The sequence below is a fragment of the Myodes glareolus genome, chromosome 1 (genome assembly GCF_982192425.1).
Source record: "Myodes glareolus chromosome 1, mMyoGla1.1, whole genome shotgun sequence".
Classification (NCBI taxonomy): domain Eukaryota; kingdom Metazoa; phylum Chordata; class Mammalia; order Rodentia; family Cricetidae; genus Myodes; species Myodes glareolus.
The window spans coordinates 96,003,121-96,019,056 of record NC_142026.1 but is presented as its reverse complement, the minus strand read 5'-3'; the positions used below and the strand labels follow the sequence as shown (position 1 = coordinate 96,019,056).

General features: G+C 41.1%; 1 protein-coding gene and 1 pseudogene across 2 annotated transcripts in view; both read right to left on the bottom strand.

Moving 5' to 3' along the window:
- The window catches only part of LOC125394325 (amine sulfotransferase-like), a 40,540-nt gene extending 36,137 nt beyond the window's left edge, over positions 1 to 4,403 (bottom strand). The window contains exon 1 of one of the 2 annotated variants that reach the window (XM_087910948.1): positions 4,268 to 4,403. The gene's annotated coding sequence lies outside the window, so the exon portion shown is untranslated. The remainder of the gene's footprint in view (positions 1 to 4,267) is intronic. The other variant, XM_087910949.1, reaches the window with a different exon arrangement.
- Positions 4,404 to 7,133: 2,730 nt separating this feature from the next.
- The window catches only part of LOC125394616 (radial spoke head protein 4 homolog A-like), a 30,920-nt pseudogene continuing 22,117 nt past the window's right edge, over positions 7,134 to 15,936 (bottom strand).

Genomic DNA, 15,936 nt, shown 5'->3' with positions numbered 1-15,936 from the left:
TTGTTTTTTTTTTTTCTTTTGGAATTGAGACAGGCCTTTTTACAGTGCATCCCTGGCTGACCTGGAACTCATTATATAGACCGGACTAGCCTCAGAAATCACAGAGTTCGGCCTGCCTTTGCTTCTCCATGCTGAGTTTACAGGTGTGCACCACCATGTACTCCCGTATTAAAGCTTTTAAATTATGATTATTTTTTATTTAAATTTGTGTGTGTGTGTGTGTGTGTGTGTGTGTGTATGTGTGTGTGTGTGTGTAGGCATTCAGAAGTTGTTTCTCTCCTTTTACCATATGAGTCCCAGGGCTTAAATTCAATTCACTGGGTTTGGTAGGTAAGGCCTTTAATAACTGAGCCATTCTACCTGCCTCGTTGTTATATTTTGATAATAATTTACCTATTATTCACAAGTAAAGTTTGGTATTCAAAACTTTTTATTCTTGAAACTGGCTTATGATTGCCATAAGATATTTTTGCTGTGACTATATTTTGAATACGTTATTTATTTAAGACCTCTCACGATGTTTAAGCTCTTGATAGATGAGAGAATAAATACCTTCTAATTATTGATAGTTCAGAAAGAATTAGATTATACAAAACAGCCTTTAGTCACGCCACCAATTAAAAAGAAAAAACTTTTCTTAAAACAGGATCTCATTTTTATATGTGTGTGTGCGTGTGTGCCTGCATGCAAACCACATGAGGGTTACACCAGAATATGATGTCAGAAGACATCAAATAATGGCTTTAGAGGCCCTATACCTAGAGTCTTGGGTGGTCGTGAGCTGCCCAGTATGTTTATGGAGCTGAGCATATATCTTTTGTAAGAACCGCAATACCAGCTACTGAGCCATTTTTCTATCAACCGCTTTTCACTGAAAAATTTTTGTAATCTTTTTGAGAAGGTTTCACGTGGCCCAGGCTGGTCTTGAGCTCACTGTGTAGCCTAGGTTAACTACGCACTCCTCTTTCTCTTATCTCAACCCTCATGGATTACTGGCATTTAATACTGTGCCTAGTTTCCTTTCACATCTTCATAATAGTTGCTAATTTACCTCACTACATTCTTAGTTTTTATTTGTTTATTCCAATACTTTGAATTTTATTTAACCTAATTTGTTTAGTTTAGCTTAGTTTAATATGTTTTTGTTTGTAAACCAAATTTGGAAGCAGCACAAACAATGAAAATTTCCTTTTTTTCTTTTAATATTTCTTTTAATATCATTAACTCTATGAAAATTGTATATATGTATACAATGTCTTTTGACCATGTTTTCCGCCTCTATTCCTCTCAACTCCTCTCAGATCCTTTCCTATCAACATCTCATCATGTGTTTCATTTATTTTTTCCATAACCCACAAAGTCCAAATTTTCTCTCATATAATTCTGTATATAAGACCAGCCACAGGAACATGGTCAACTTACCAAGAGACACACCCTTAAAGAAAACTGTCTCTCTCATCCAAAAGTCAGATACAGTAACTTCTCAGCGAGGAGTGGTACAGCTGGAATACTAACTCATAATGAATAAGGGTTTGGTTGTTGTTACAGTTTTTGCTCTTGAGACAGGGTCCTTCTCTGTAGTTTTGGCTGTCCTGTACTCACTATGTAGACTAGTCTAGCCTTGAACCCACAGGGATCCACCAGCGTTTGCCTCTAGAGTGGTAGAATTATTTGCTCATTGCTCATTCTTTCTTTTCACTTCTTCTTTGGTACCCTGGTGTTCCTCAACCCCCTCCTATCTGTATCATTGTGAGTCAGCATTTTTACATTTGACAGAGTCCATCAGAGAATAACATTTACTTTTGCTCTATTTTGCCTTTATCTAGAATTTTCTTCACGATTTGACAGGAAAATAAGTGTTATTATTTTTTTTAAGTTTTAGATCATAATTTTCCATCAGGACTTTTCATTGTTATCTTGAAAAAAAATCCATGTTTTATTTTCTACATTGAAATAAGATAAAGGGTTGACAGAACGGCTCAGCTGTCAAAGATACTTGCTGCCAAGGTTGAAAAGCTCTAACTTCAGGAACCACCTGTTACAAAGAAAACTGATCTCTGTAGCACACACACACACACACACACACACACACACACACACACACGAACGCACAGATAAACAATAAATCTAATTTTTAAAAAATGATAACATAGTATATGTAATTAATTTCTAGGTTATAATTCATAGCCTGTTTTCTTTTTGATTCTTTTTCAAGGCCAGGAAACAGGCTTCTCAAGTGTTTACAGCAGAGAAGATTTGTGACTGAAACATTTCAGTGATTTTGCACTTATCCGATTGTCTGATATTGAACTCAGATATGGTTGAAGAATTTGATTTCACCTAAGTCCTTGGTATAACACTTAAGATATAAGTGCATATTAAGTTATACTTCTTAGTACTTTATTATCTGTAATTAGTTGAATAAAACAACTTGTTTGCATTGTTGATTTTGATTTATTGTCCATGTCTTAAAAACTTGTTTTATAGCTTATAAGCTAATGCATTGGGCAATAACTTTTATGATTTATTCTTCATACTTAACATCTATTAATACATTTAACTTTAAAACAGTTGTTTAAAACAAGCATTATTATTAATCCCATGAACCCAAATGTCTGAGAAATTAGTGCTTAGCCCAAGAATATTACATGATGGAACTCACTGCAGTTCACTGTATTTTCCACTGTTGTGTCAATCAGGCCTTTGTGCTGGGACAAACACTCAAACCCATTCAAAGGAGGAAGATTTCTTTTGCTTCAAGGTTTCAGTGTTGGGTGGCTTACTCTGTGGTGAGACAGAACACTATGACTGTAGTCTGCTGTGGTGCTAGAGCAGAGCCACTGACGCACTGTGGCCAGAAAGCAGAGTTGAGGCAGGAAGAGGCCAGGAACAAGCTATACCCTTTGTGACATACATCTCCAATGGGGATACCAGATAATCCAACAAATGACTGATCCACTGATTATGTAGGAGTCCTTCTGGTCCAATCAACTCAATAACTGGATCTACCAGATGAACCAAATATTTGAACTAATGAGGTGGTGTTTTAGGGGGTAAATTTCGGGGGAGGGGGAGCGATCTTCTGTTATCATAAAACGAGTACCTTCTCCATGTGTACAAGCTTCAAAACCAATGATTTTCCTGTTAAATATTTCCACTAACCCTTCATCTCTGATAAAAAGCCTGTGGAAAGTGACCTGTAGAAGAAATGCTAGATTCTGCTCAGAAAACTCTTGTATGTGTGTGTACATGAGAATCTTATTATTTTTCCAATAAACAAAAGAATTGTTGAAAGACTTAGACATTCACAAAAACTGCAAATAACTTAGAAAAAGTCTTAGAATCAAATTAATTATAGGCTACACGATGGTGTCAATTATTAAAGCAGAAACAATCAAGTTAGAATTGTAGGATGCTCAAATTTCAGATTACAAAGAGAACACATCTGTTTGACGAAGAACAGAAGTCCCCAAAGGGAAGAAAACTGACCATTTAAAAGGGTGCTTATTTAAAAGACAAAACAAAACCCTGTGTGAAATTTTCTAACATGAATTTCAGTCATCCAGTCTCCCAATGAGTTGTCCTATTGTAATCTATATTTAACGGTGAATCCACATGCTCTAACCTTTACATGTGTGTTTGTGTGACCTAGCTTAATACTCTTTCTTGCTTGTTTGTAAAATTCAGCCTGTAGAAAGCCAGTGAAGTCCTTAGTAAATGTATATTGTTGATGAGGTCACGGTCATATCAAGGACCAATGCTTCAGTCTCATAGAAATGGCAAAAACTTTCTTGGCATAGCTCAGAGGGGCATCTAAGCCTGTCTTGGGGTTTGGGTGTAAATATTTGCAGTGAGGACAGAACATATACCCTGTAGCTTTCTAGATGCCCCTCTACCACACCTCATATGTATGGTCTGAAGCCTGACACACTACAGAGATTTCTATACCTACCAAGATTAGTCAAGCCTGCCTCTTTGTTCAGATGTATATAATAATACTGTCTCCTGCTCTGTCTGTATTCAAAATCTCTACCTCCCTGCTCAAGCATGTACAATAAAGCCACTGAGATTCTGGGTTGCTGAGGTTTCTCCATCAGAGAACCCAGTTTCCTTGATTACAATTTTTCTGTGTTTCTGTGTGTTTGTCTTTTCTTTGTTCCATCAACCCTGTCATTTCAATCCCTGGAGCCCTGGTACCAGCCTTCTTACACTATCCAGTCTCTGCTTGCCTCTGCAGGTTCGACAATCACCCCTCTCCCCAACATACCTTTCACTGGAAGTTGTATTCTCCTTAAAATCCCTTCCAAAATGCTGCCTCTACTGCTGGGCACCCTTCTGATGGAGGATGTCCTTCTGTATATGTGTTGCTTTTATTGGTTAATGAATAATGAATCTGTTTTTGGCCTGTGGTAGGGCAGAATAGAGCTAGGCAGGGAAAAGTAAACAGAATGCTGGGAGAAAGAAGGCGGAGTCAAGTAGACAGCATGTAGCCTCAGAACCTTGCCAGTAAGACACAGTCATGTGGCAATACATTAAAGGTGTCTTGTCTTCAAAATTTGGTTCTAAGGGTATGCTGCTTTAGGGAAAGTTCTTCTTCTGTTTCCACAGAGAATGTGAACCTATGGATTCCTTCCAGGAAAATTTAGTTTGATGGACCAAGAACCCTGAAAGGTAGCCATGTACATGCCCCAAAATACTTTTCCAAACAAAGGCATGAAGCAGTTTGGAGAAACCTACACCCCAATTCCCAAATATTGTTTATAAATATTTGTTTACATTTAAAGAAGAATATGTTATAGCTATGAATATTTTTCATTTGTATGGTTCTTAGTTTATTGATACAAAATTAAGGTCAATTTTGTTATACTGTGTATATGTATTTCTGCTCTTGATTAAGGTATTGTATTTATGCAGCCCATTTAAAAATGTAATGTATAAGTAAGAAATAAAGGTTAATATATAGTCATCTATCATACTCAATGTTGTAGTGATGTTAGTTAGGTTTTCTTGATATACAGAGATATATTTCAGGTAGGTAGCTTTTATTTAAATCTTTCAAGGACTGACAAAATATGGCATTTAAACATTTTAGAAATTTAGGACTTTTTATGACAGTGAGACACATCTGCTGCTGGCAGCACCAAGTTACTTCAAGAGGATGACAGACACCAAAGAGGCTCCTTATGTTGTATGAACTGGACATACATGACCCCCAAGAAATGATTGCTGAACTGAGTAAAGGTGAGACAATCCTTCGGTTTTCCTGTTTTATGAAAGAGTCTGCTAGAAATTCTGCAGGACACAGAAAAAGGTGGCTGAAAAACTGCCAATATGAGGGGAGCTGTTTTGAAATTTCCTGCTTCATGAAAACCTATGCAAGATACAATGGGCCATTAGGCTGAAGATGGGTGCCCGCAATGTTACAAAAGAACTTTGGGTGACTGTCCAAGCAGTGAGATATCTCTGTCAATTCTAAAGTTCTGGAAGTTGCTTACAATGCACTTTCTGGTTTCCTAGTAATATTATATCCTTCTGGAGTCTTCGATGGAGTTGGAGAATAGATAGTTATAGTTTTCCTTAGTTATATCAAAGAAAAAGTAAATATAAATATAGTAACTGTAATTCTTGCTTGATACCTGCTCTGTTATATGTAATTTTACTATGTTAAAGTAAAAATCTTCCTTTTTATTTAGGCAGAAAAGGGGAAATGATGTAGGAAGTCCATCTGTCTATATGTTGCTTTTATTGATTAATGAATAAAAAATCTCTTTTGGCCCTGTTATAGGGCAGAATAGAGCTAGGTGGAGAAAACTAATAATGCTGAGAGACAGAAGGCAGAGTCAAGTAGATAAGTGTAGCCGCTCCAGAGACAGAGGGCAGTGGGAACTTTATCCGGTAAGCCACAGGCATATGGTGATTCCAACATAGTAGTCTATGCAGTGACTCATAAGTACTTTAGATCTGTTCAAGTATTAAGTAGACACCTTCTGATTTACCACACTGTTACTTAAAATTATAGACCAGTGATCATCAATCTCCCACTCTATGACAAGGGAGGTGTAAAAGTGTAAATTGCTGATCAGTTTCTAAAAGTAACCCAATTGTCATAATTTCATGAAGATTTATGTTTATTGAGGGTGTGTGTGCACTTGTGTGTAGCCTCTGAAAGATAGAAGAGGTAGCAATCCTGACAGAACTGGAGTTAGCAGGTAGTTGTTTAACTGCCCAGTGTGAGTTCTGGGAACTGAACCTAGGTCCTCTGCAAGAGCAACAAGTTGAAGTACTCTTAACCACTGAGCCACCTCTCCAGTCCCTAGTTATCAATGTTTTAAATTCCATATCCCTTGACACTCAAAATCTAGACATTCAATCCCAGTGCTTGGGAGGCAGAAGCAGACAGATTTTTGTGAGTTTGAGGTCAATCTCATCTACAGAGTGAGTTGCAAGACAACCAGAGATACATAGTGAAACATTGTTGGAGAGATCTTTACTTAAGAGTAACTCTTAAGATTTACTTAAGAGTTAGTTACCTGAGTTGTAGCTATTAAAAGAGTGATGTGCTCATATGAGCTAGAAAATCTTCTGGGCAACTTCTTTTACAGCAGCCCTTTATATGCAATCTCAATTTGATATATTTTTTTCAAATTTGTTATTTTCAGGACATGGTCTCCCTATGTAGCCCTTGCTGCCCTGGACCTCACTTAGTTAACCAGGGTGGCCTTGGATTTAAAGAGATCCTACTTCCTCTGCCTCCCAAGTGCTGGGATTAAATGTGTGTTTCAGCATACCCAGCTTTAAAACATTTTTAAAGATTATCTGTATGTGTGTTAGCACATGTGACTCATGCACACAAACAATTGCTGTGGAGAGCAGGAAAGGACATTGGGGCTAGACCTTGAGCCACCTGACTTGGGTGTTGAGAACTGTCCTCAGCAAGAGCAAAATATTTATTAACCACTGAGCCACCTGTAACCCCCACCCTCACTTGATAACTTTAAAGGAATGCTATTTTATATCATCATTTTCAACATTCACATATATGTATTTTCAAAATATATGTATGTGTATGAAATGAGTCCCTGTAAAATATGTGTGTGTCTGTTAGTGCCACATCAGACTGGGATAATTTCATGTTAGTCATCGTTGTCATTGTCTTCATCATCAGTTTCTTCATTCTCCTCAGCTGAAAGTACAATGGCCTCTTGTGTGGCCCTGGAAGCCTGTTCCTCACCCACACTGGGATCTTCCGTTTCTGTACTGGGGTATTCTTGGTCGACCGGTGGCAGGCCTTGGGGTGTGTAATTTTTCACACTATATTCTTACCCCAGCCTACGTAGATGCTTTCAAACTTTCTGTGAATGAAAAGGAAAGAAAGTCACATCTCTTAAGAAATGTTGACCCCTTTATACTAATGAGGTCTTGTTACTATATCTTGGAACCATGTTTTTTTTTTAATGCCAGAGTGAAATAGTTCCCAATAATTTCTCAACTAATGGAAATTATTGTTTACTAAACTGCTAAGTCAGTTATGAAAACCAGAGCCGGGGGATGGAGAAATAGCTCAGAGGTTAAGAGCATTGGCTGTTCTTTCAGAGGACCTGGGTTCAATTCCCAACATGGCCGCTCACAACTATCTTTGACTCAGTTCCAGTGGATCTGACACACTCACACCAAGGTGCATAAATTAAATTTTTAAAAAAAGCAGGCCATATACTGTAAAAAAAATGCACTCTATATCTATACCTTCTTCAAGAAAGGGCATTCCTCAGTTATTCAATTACTTATTTTTTTTTTACAGAGATTTTCTACAAAATTTGAAAGTTGCAAGCCTTGACTGGATGAAGAATGAGGTGTAGCTAAAAACTGATTTGTTACTTTTTTTTCAGGCTAGATCTTAGGAAATTTCAGAGGCTTTCCCTTATTGGCCTCACCCCACTTAGGACATAATGCATAACCTATCAACACCCCCGCCTTTGTTAGCGGGAGTTTCAGTCAAGAACTCTTCCCCCAAGCCTGGTCATGCATCCCTAACTCAAGAGCCTTCATCTGCCCCAAGGCTGGTCATGCATCTCTAACTCAAGAGCCTTCATTTGCCCCAAGACTGGTCATGCATCCCTAACTTATGAGCCTTCATCTGCCCTAAGGCTGTTCAAGCATTCCTAACTCAAGAACCTCAAGAACTCTGCCCCCAAGGCTGGTCATGCATCCCTAACTCAAGAGCCTTTATCTGCCCCCAAGGATGGTCATACATTCCTAACTCAAGAGTTTTACTCTGACCCCAAGGCTGGTCATGCATTCCTAACTCAGGAGTCTTCATCTGCTTCTAAGCCTGGTCATGCATTCCTAACTCAGGAGCCTTCATCTGACCCCAAGGTTGGTCATGCATTCCTAACTCAGGAGCCTTCATCTGCTTCTAAGCCTGGTCATGCATTCCTAACTCAGGAGCCTTCATCTGACCCCAAGCCTGGTCATGCATTCCTAACTCAAGAGCCTTCATCTGCTTCCAAGGCTGGAAATGCATTTCTAACTTAAGAGCCTTCATCTGCCCCAAGGCTGGTCAAGCATTCCTAACTCAAGAGTCTTCTTGGTGTTCTGTCTCTGGCTAGACGGCCCATCCAAACACATTATCCCATCTCCACCTTCATAAAACTTCCTCAGTCTTTATTCCTGGGGGTCCTTTTCAAAGAGATGACCTCATGATGCCCACATATCAATGACACACATTTCTGTAAATGCATTTTATCCTTGGAAGAGAATAATGACGGAAAAAGTCAAAACTTTCCCTTCCTCATGCTATCATGGTAAATAATTAGAAGCTTGGCTTTTACTTGTTTTTTTTCAATATACTACTTTATTAATTATTTGGGAATTTCACATTATGCACCCTGATCACACTCAGTTCTTAGTCCTTCTGGGTCTTCCCCCTAACCCTTGTAACCCCCCCAGAAAAGAAAAAATAAAAGCCAAATGTCCAATTTATGTTGCCCATATACTATCTGGAGCTTAGTCAAACTCACAGTGACCATTGTTTTTCACTTTTGACTTAACTGTGATTTCTAAATTTTTTCTTTTCTTTTCTTTTATTATTTTTTATTTATTAAAAATTTCTGCCTCCTCCCATCCCCCCATTTCCCTCCCACTGCCCACACTCCTCCTCCCTCTCCAGTTCTAAGAGAAGTTAGGGTGCCCTGCCCTGTGGGAAGTCCAAGGCCCTCCCCCCTCCATCCAGGTCAAGGAAGGTGTGCATCCAAACAGACTAGGCTCACAAAAACCCAGTACATGCAGTAGAATCAAAACCCGGTGTCATTATCATTGGCTGTTCAGCCTGCCCTCATTGTGAGCCACATGCAGAGAGTCTGGTTTGAACACATGCTCATTCAGTACCAGTCCAGCTGGCCGTGGTGAGCTCCCATTAGATCAGTCCCACCGTCTCCATGGGTGGACGAACCACTGGCGGTCCTGACTTCCTTGCTCATTTTCTCCCTGTATCTGATCTTCAACTGGGACTTGGGAACTCAGTGCAGTGATCCAAAGTGGGTCTCTGTCTCTATATGTCATCCTATTCTTTCCTCCAACCCCTTCCAAATCCCCATGCATCCAACTCACTTTTCTTTCTTAGAAGCAAAAGATCAGACATACACACAAACACACACACACACACACACACACACACACACACACACACACAAAGTATTTTGTGTTGGTCAGCTAACACCTGAACATGAGGCTTGCTTTAATGGCTAGTCTAACCAAGGAAGTTCAGCCTTTACCTACTTACTTGAGCTTTCTTTCTGTTACTAATTAAGGAAGAAACAAACAAGATAAATGGAACTGTATTCTTTCTCAGCAAGGTATAAAGGAAGCTGTAATAGTCTCTTGATCCTAATTCCCTTGAAAGTGATCACTGAAATAAAGAATATTTTAAATAACTTTTTTCAAAATGCTCAAAAATTTCAACTGCATCTTAAACTCTCCACTAGATGTCATTTTAATAAATCACACACTACATATCTAACATGCTAAAAGGAGTTAAGACAGCAGAAACAACATCTGTGATATCATAATTTCCAGAGCTTAAACAATTACAATTGTCAGACACTAAGCATGGCTTTCAAAGCCAAATGCTTATATGAATGTACTTTCAGTGTGTCTTGTACTTCTGTCTAAAGTTTACCATGCAAACTAGGAATACCCAGTCATTTCTGTCTGGGATTCAAATCTTAAGTTATGCTATTTATGAATTTCAGCTAAACATATCTCAAAATATATCTGTAATCATTTCTTCCTGGATTGTGACTTTGAATTGAATGTGCTTGGGAATGCACTGCTTATGCTCAGTACACTAAACACAGGACTGTCTCTGCCTTGGGTAAATATATGGGATCCCTGGACAAAACCATCATCCTTCCCTCCTTTGGCCAGGGAGGTGCTTTGAATTGGATATCAATATTCTGCTAACCTGCTGTGGGTAAATAAATCCCTTCCCAGCTTTATGTCCTCGTGGATCTTGCTTTGGTTTTGCACTCACCAAAATATAAGCTGTGGAATTTGTTTACATATGGCTTTGTAAGTGGCCATTGCAAAAGGCATATGATCCAGGTCAAAGATTCGATCTAAGGACAGCAATAGCACACTGCAGCATGAGATCTGAGGAAAGTCACGATGTCCAAAAGGGATTATTTTGAATATCTGGAATCCAATGAGAAAGTTATAAGCTTAATTTCAAAACAGAACAAATATCTAATGGTAACTGAAGTGATTTTTATAAATATGGAACAGTCTTCAACAGTTGGTATAAAAAGTTAAAACATTTTCTGTCCCGCGCTACTGTCTCGCCAGCAAGAATGACGCAGGGCATGTAGGATCCTTCTGCAGAACAGCCTTTTAATGCATCTTGAGAGCGAGAGCATAAGCCGACATGGCGGAGACCCAGAGTGAGGTGAACCCAGCCCTTATATAGGAAACAGTCCCCGCCTCAGACGTGTCACTCTCAGATTGGTCAGCTGCCCATCATCCCAGATGACGCCTCGGGAGAGGCAGGGACTACAGCGTTGGAAATTTGCCAACACATGCGCGTTATCCCGTTCACCGCGCAGTGGAACCGGATGTCAGCGCCATCTTGGAATGGCGAACGTGGTTGCGGTCCTCTACATCTCCCCCCCTTTTTTTTTTACTTTTTTGCAGAAAGGCAATTCCCTCAGAAGGCAAAGATAGAGGTCGCACTTCCCAAAGTGGAAACATTATAATGGGCTTGCACGGAATCTGCCCCTAGGTTCATGATACCTGGAACTTATCCAGCCTGCCCTCTGCCATTTTTCTGGGAAAGGGAATATACGGCAGGAAACCCTTATGCAGGGCGACATATCTCTCAGAGAGGGCCATTCTCTGTGCGATGCTCTTTAGCTCGACAACCTTCAGGGCTAGCTAAGCCAAGCACTCCACCCTGTGCAATGGACAGAGGTGTCCTAGGGGTGCAGGAGCTGGTTGGCATAAACCTTACTGCTTCAGCATAGATAACCACATCAGTAGAGGTTCCCTGTTCCAGGGCAGCCAGCGCTTGTGCAATAACCACACTTTGTCCCTATGACTTTGGGATTTGAGTCAGCAGACCATCCAGAGGAGAAACACTGATCCACAGCATAGGGCTGTTCCAAACATTCCCACCCCCACCCAATCTTAAAGTAGGAGATGAAGGACACAACCCAGGACTGGAATCCTTCGGCTAAGCTTATAAATAGAAGGTAGGGGAGCCCCAGAGTCTTATTGGTTGTAAAATTAAAAAAACGAGGAAACACTGCCACTCTATGGCTGACTGGTGTCGGTTTCAGGAAGGCTGAGAGTATCCCCCATCGCTGCTCCTTCGTAACTGTTGTCATCCATCCGCAAAATGGTAGGAGGAACAGAAGCCAAATCTTCAGGCGAGTCCGCATGTTGTGGGTCACCCCTCACCGTTCGGATCAGTCTTTCTGGCACCCAGAATGGATTTTCCTGGTCCTGCGGGAACACACAAACAGCTCCCCTGGATCTCAACAGGATGGGATCCGGGCCTTTCCATTCATTAGAAAACACATCTTTCCATATAACCAAATCCTTGGGCCGCTGCGGATCCGAACTATGTCGTGTTGCAGCATTCTGGCCATTATCATCCAGATTTAAAAAATTTATAGTGAACAGAGCCATGGCAATGGCTACTCTTGGTGTTGGGGGTAATTCCTTCAATATTCCCCCTTTTTGTTTAAGTAGATAAGATTTGAGTGTGCGATGTGCTCGCTCTACAATACCTTGCCCCTGGGGGTTATAAGGCAGGCCTGTAATGTGTGTGACTTGCATCTGTGCACAAAATTGTTTAAACTTTTGAGAAGTATAGGCAGGCCCATTATCCGTCTTTAAAGATGTGGGCTTGCCCCAAGCACTCCATGCCTCAAGACAATGTTGAATGACATAAGAGGTTTTTTCTCCTGTAAGTGGTGTGGCATGAATAACGCCAGAGCATGTGTCAATTGACACATGCACATACTGAAGTTTTCCAAAGGCAGTGATATGAGTCACATCCATCTGCCATATTTGCAAAGGCGCAATCCCTCTGGGGTTTACGCCAGTGTGTCTGACAGGGAGAAACTGGCAACAATTGTGACATTGGGTTACAATATCACGAGCCTCCTTTCTGGTAAGAGAAAAACGTTTACGCAGGGTTTCAGCTGTAACATGAAAATTATTATGAAAAGTTTTAGCGGTCTGTAACGGGGAGGCAAGAGCTACCGCAGCAAGCTGCGTAGCACGATCAGCCAGATCATTACCTAAACTCATGGGGCCCGGGAGCCCCGAATGTGCTCTTATGTGTGTGATAAAAAAATGGAGCTCTCCTATTTAGTAAACAGTCCTGTATCCTCTGGAAAAGAGCTGCCACTGTACTAGTAGGTTTTATAATTCCAGCGGTCTCTAATAATTTAACAGCATTAACCACATAGGCAGAATCAGAAACAATATTAAGAGGACAATGAAATTTTTGAAGAACCTCTAAAACCACCATACATTCCACCACCTGGGGTGAGGTGGCAGAAAAGTTCTTTGTATATATTTTAGAATCCACAACATAGGCTCCCACACCATTTTTGGAGCCATCTGTATACACCATCACCCCGTCTTTTAGCGGGGCAGAAGACGTAACTCGGGGAAACACAATGGGATGACATGCAGCAAACTGCAGCAGAGGGTGTTTGGGATAATGATTATCAATTTTTCCTGAAAAGGTGGTAACCAAAATTGCCCAATCGTCAGAGGTGGCGGCCAAAGTTTGTATCTGAAAGGAGGTATAGGGAACTATCATAACTGCTGGATGCTTACCAAAATGACTAACAGACATTTTAAGGCCTTTAAGGGCAATTTGAGCTATAGCAGCTGGATACCAATCAATACTTTTGTTAGGAGAAGCATGTGGATGGATCCACAGTAACGGTCCATCCTGCCATAACACAGCAGTGGGTAGCTTTCTTGTTTTAAACACACATAGAACAAATGGTTGAGTTTCATCAATACGGCACAGCTGTGCCTCCTTAATGGATTCCTCCACTAGTAATAAGGCTGCTTCTGCTGCCGGCGTCAAGGCCCGAGGGGAGGTAATATGAGTATCCCCTTCCAAGATATCAAACAATGGCTTCAAATCAGCAGAGGGGATTTTTAAAAACGGTCGCAGCCAATTAATATCTCCTAACAACTTTTGGAAATCATTTAAGGTTCGCAAATCGTCCCTATAAATTTTTACTTTTTGTGGTAGAATCTTTTCAGGAAGAATAACAGAACCTAAGAATTGGCCAGTGTCTGTAATCTGGACCTTCTCAGCGGCTATTTGAAGACCCCATAGCTGTCTAACTGACTCTGCTAATTCTTTTATTTGGTTGTACTCCACAGGCGCATACACCCGTCCATTTTCCCCTTCGTAAACGGGGAAGGCCAGGTGCAGCTTTCTCTTGACCTTGTCAGGGATAAATGAAAAAGTCTTTGGCCCAAGGTGTTCCTCATAAGGAGGCGCCGAAGGGGCAATCGGGTGAGGGCGCAGCTCATAAGGAGGCGGATGGGCCCTTTGGGATGACCTCATGGCCCTACCGCTGGTTAATTCTGCCTCCTCCTCTGTATTTAGTTCTTCTACCTCTTCTCCTGAGCCAGAACTTTCATGCTCACTTTCATGGCCACTTTCAATTTGCAGAGCTTCAAGCTCCTGCAGAGGATATAAACTACTGTCCTTTCCTTTTCTCTTATTGTTGGTTCCAGAAATCTTTCGACCTTGTAAATCAGTCTTCTCCCCCATTCTTATTTTCTTAAAACCACTGGGGGGGTCTTTTTTCCTTATTTGAGACTGTGCGCGCACCTAACCTCTCACTGTACTCAGTTTCTGAAATGCTATCCTGGACTTCCTCCGTTGCAGCAACCGCTTGGCAGGATTCATCTTTTAAGCAATCTTTGGCGAAAAAATAAGAGGACTACTAAAAGAGGTAGCAAGGCCCCTACGAAACCTTCCCAATGCGGAAACAAGTCAAGCCCAAAACCGAAAAATCCAGGAAAAGCCATATCTCTCTGAGTATACAGACCTGCAGTTCTGAATCCTCCTTGTGTCCAAGGGGTCTCCGGCGGTGCGAGCAGTTGTCAGGGTCCCTCAGCGTCCCGAGGGATTCGGCACCAGATGTCCCGCGCTACTGTCTCGCCAGCAAGAACGACGCAGGGCACGTAGGATCCTTCTGCAGAACAGCCTTTTAATGCAACTTGAGAGCGAGAGCATAAGCCGACATGGCGGAGACCCAGAGTGAGGCGAACCCAGCCCTTATATAGGAAACAGTCCCCGCCTCGGACGTGTCACTCTCAGATTGGTCAACTGCCCATCATCCCAGATGACGCCTCGGGAGAGGCAGGGACTACAGCGTTGGAAATTTGCCAACACATGCGCGTTATCCTGTTCACCGCGCAGTGGAACCGGATGTCAGCGCCATCTTGGAATGGCGAATGTGGTTGCGGTCCTCTACAATTTTCTCTATCCATTTTTTGGTGGAGGGGCATCTAGATAGTTTCCATGTCTGGCTATTACAAATAATTCTGCTGCAAACATAGTTGAACAACTTCTTTGCTGTGTAATTGAGCATCCTTTGGGTATACGCAGGGTCTTGAGGTAGGTTGACCCCATTTTTTTGGTAAAACGCCATACTGATTTCCAATGTGGCTGTGCAAGTTTGCACTCCCACCAAAGTGGAGGAGTGTTCCCCTTACTCTACAACCTTTGTAGCATAAGCTGTCATCAGTGTGTTTGATCTTAGCCATTCTGATGAACATTTACACAATGGAGTATTACTCTGCTGGAAAAAAAAAATGATGTCTTGAGATTTGTAGACAAAAAGATGGAACTAGAAAAAAAAAACATCCTGATTGAGGTAACCTGGAGCCCTAAAGACAAAATCGGTATGTACTCACTCATAAGTGGGCTATTAGACATGAAGCAAAGGACAAACAGGCTACAAAACACAACCTCAGGAAACTATGTAAAAAACATGACCCTAAGACGGACACATGTGGATGGAACCAGGAAAGGAAAATGATTAATATCTTCTGGGTAAACTGGGAAGGATTAGAAGAGAGAGGATGGAGGATGGGAACTTGAGGGATTAAGAAGACCGAGTTGAGGGAGGGACAGATGTGAAAAAAAATGAAGGAGATATCTTGATAGAGGGAGTCATTATGGTGTTTCTTTCTAAACTAGGATGACTCTACCTAAGACTCCTAGTCATAGTGGAGAGGGTGTCTGAAAGGGTCTTGCCCTTTAATCAGATAAGTGACTACCCTAATCGTCATCATAAAACTTATATACAGTAACTGATGGAAGCCGATGCATTGATCCACAGCCAAACACTGAGTTGTATTTTACTTGAAGAGAGTGAGGAGGGATCATATGGA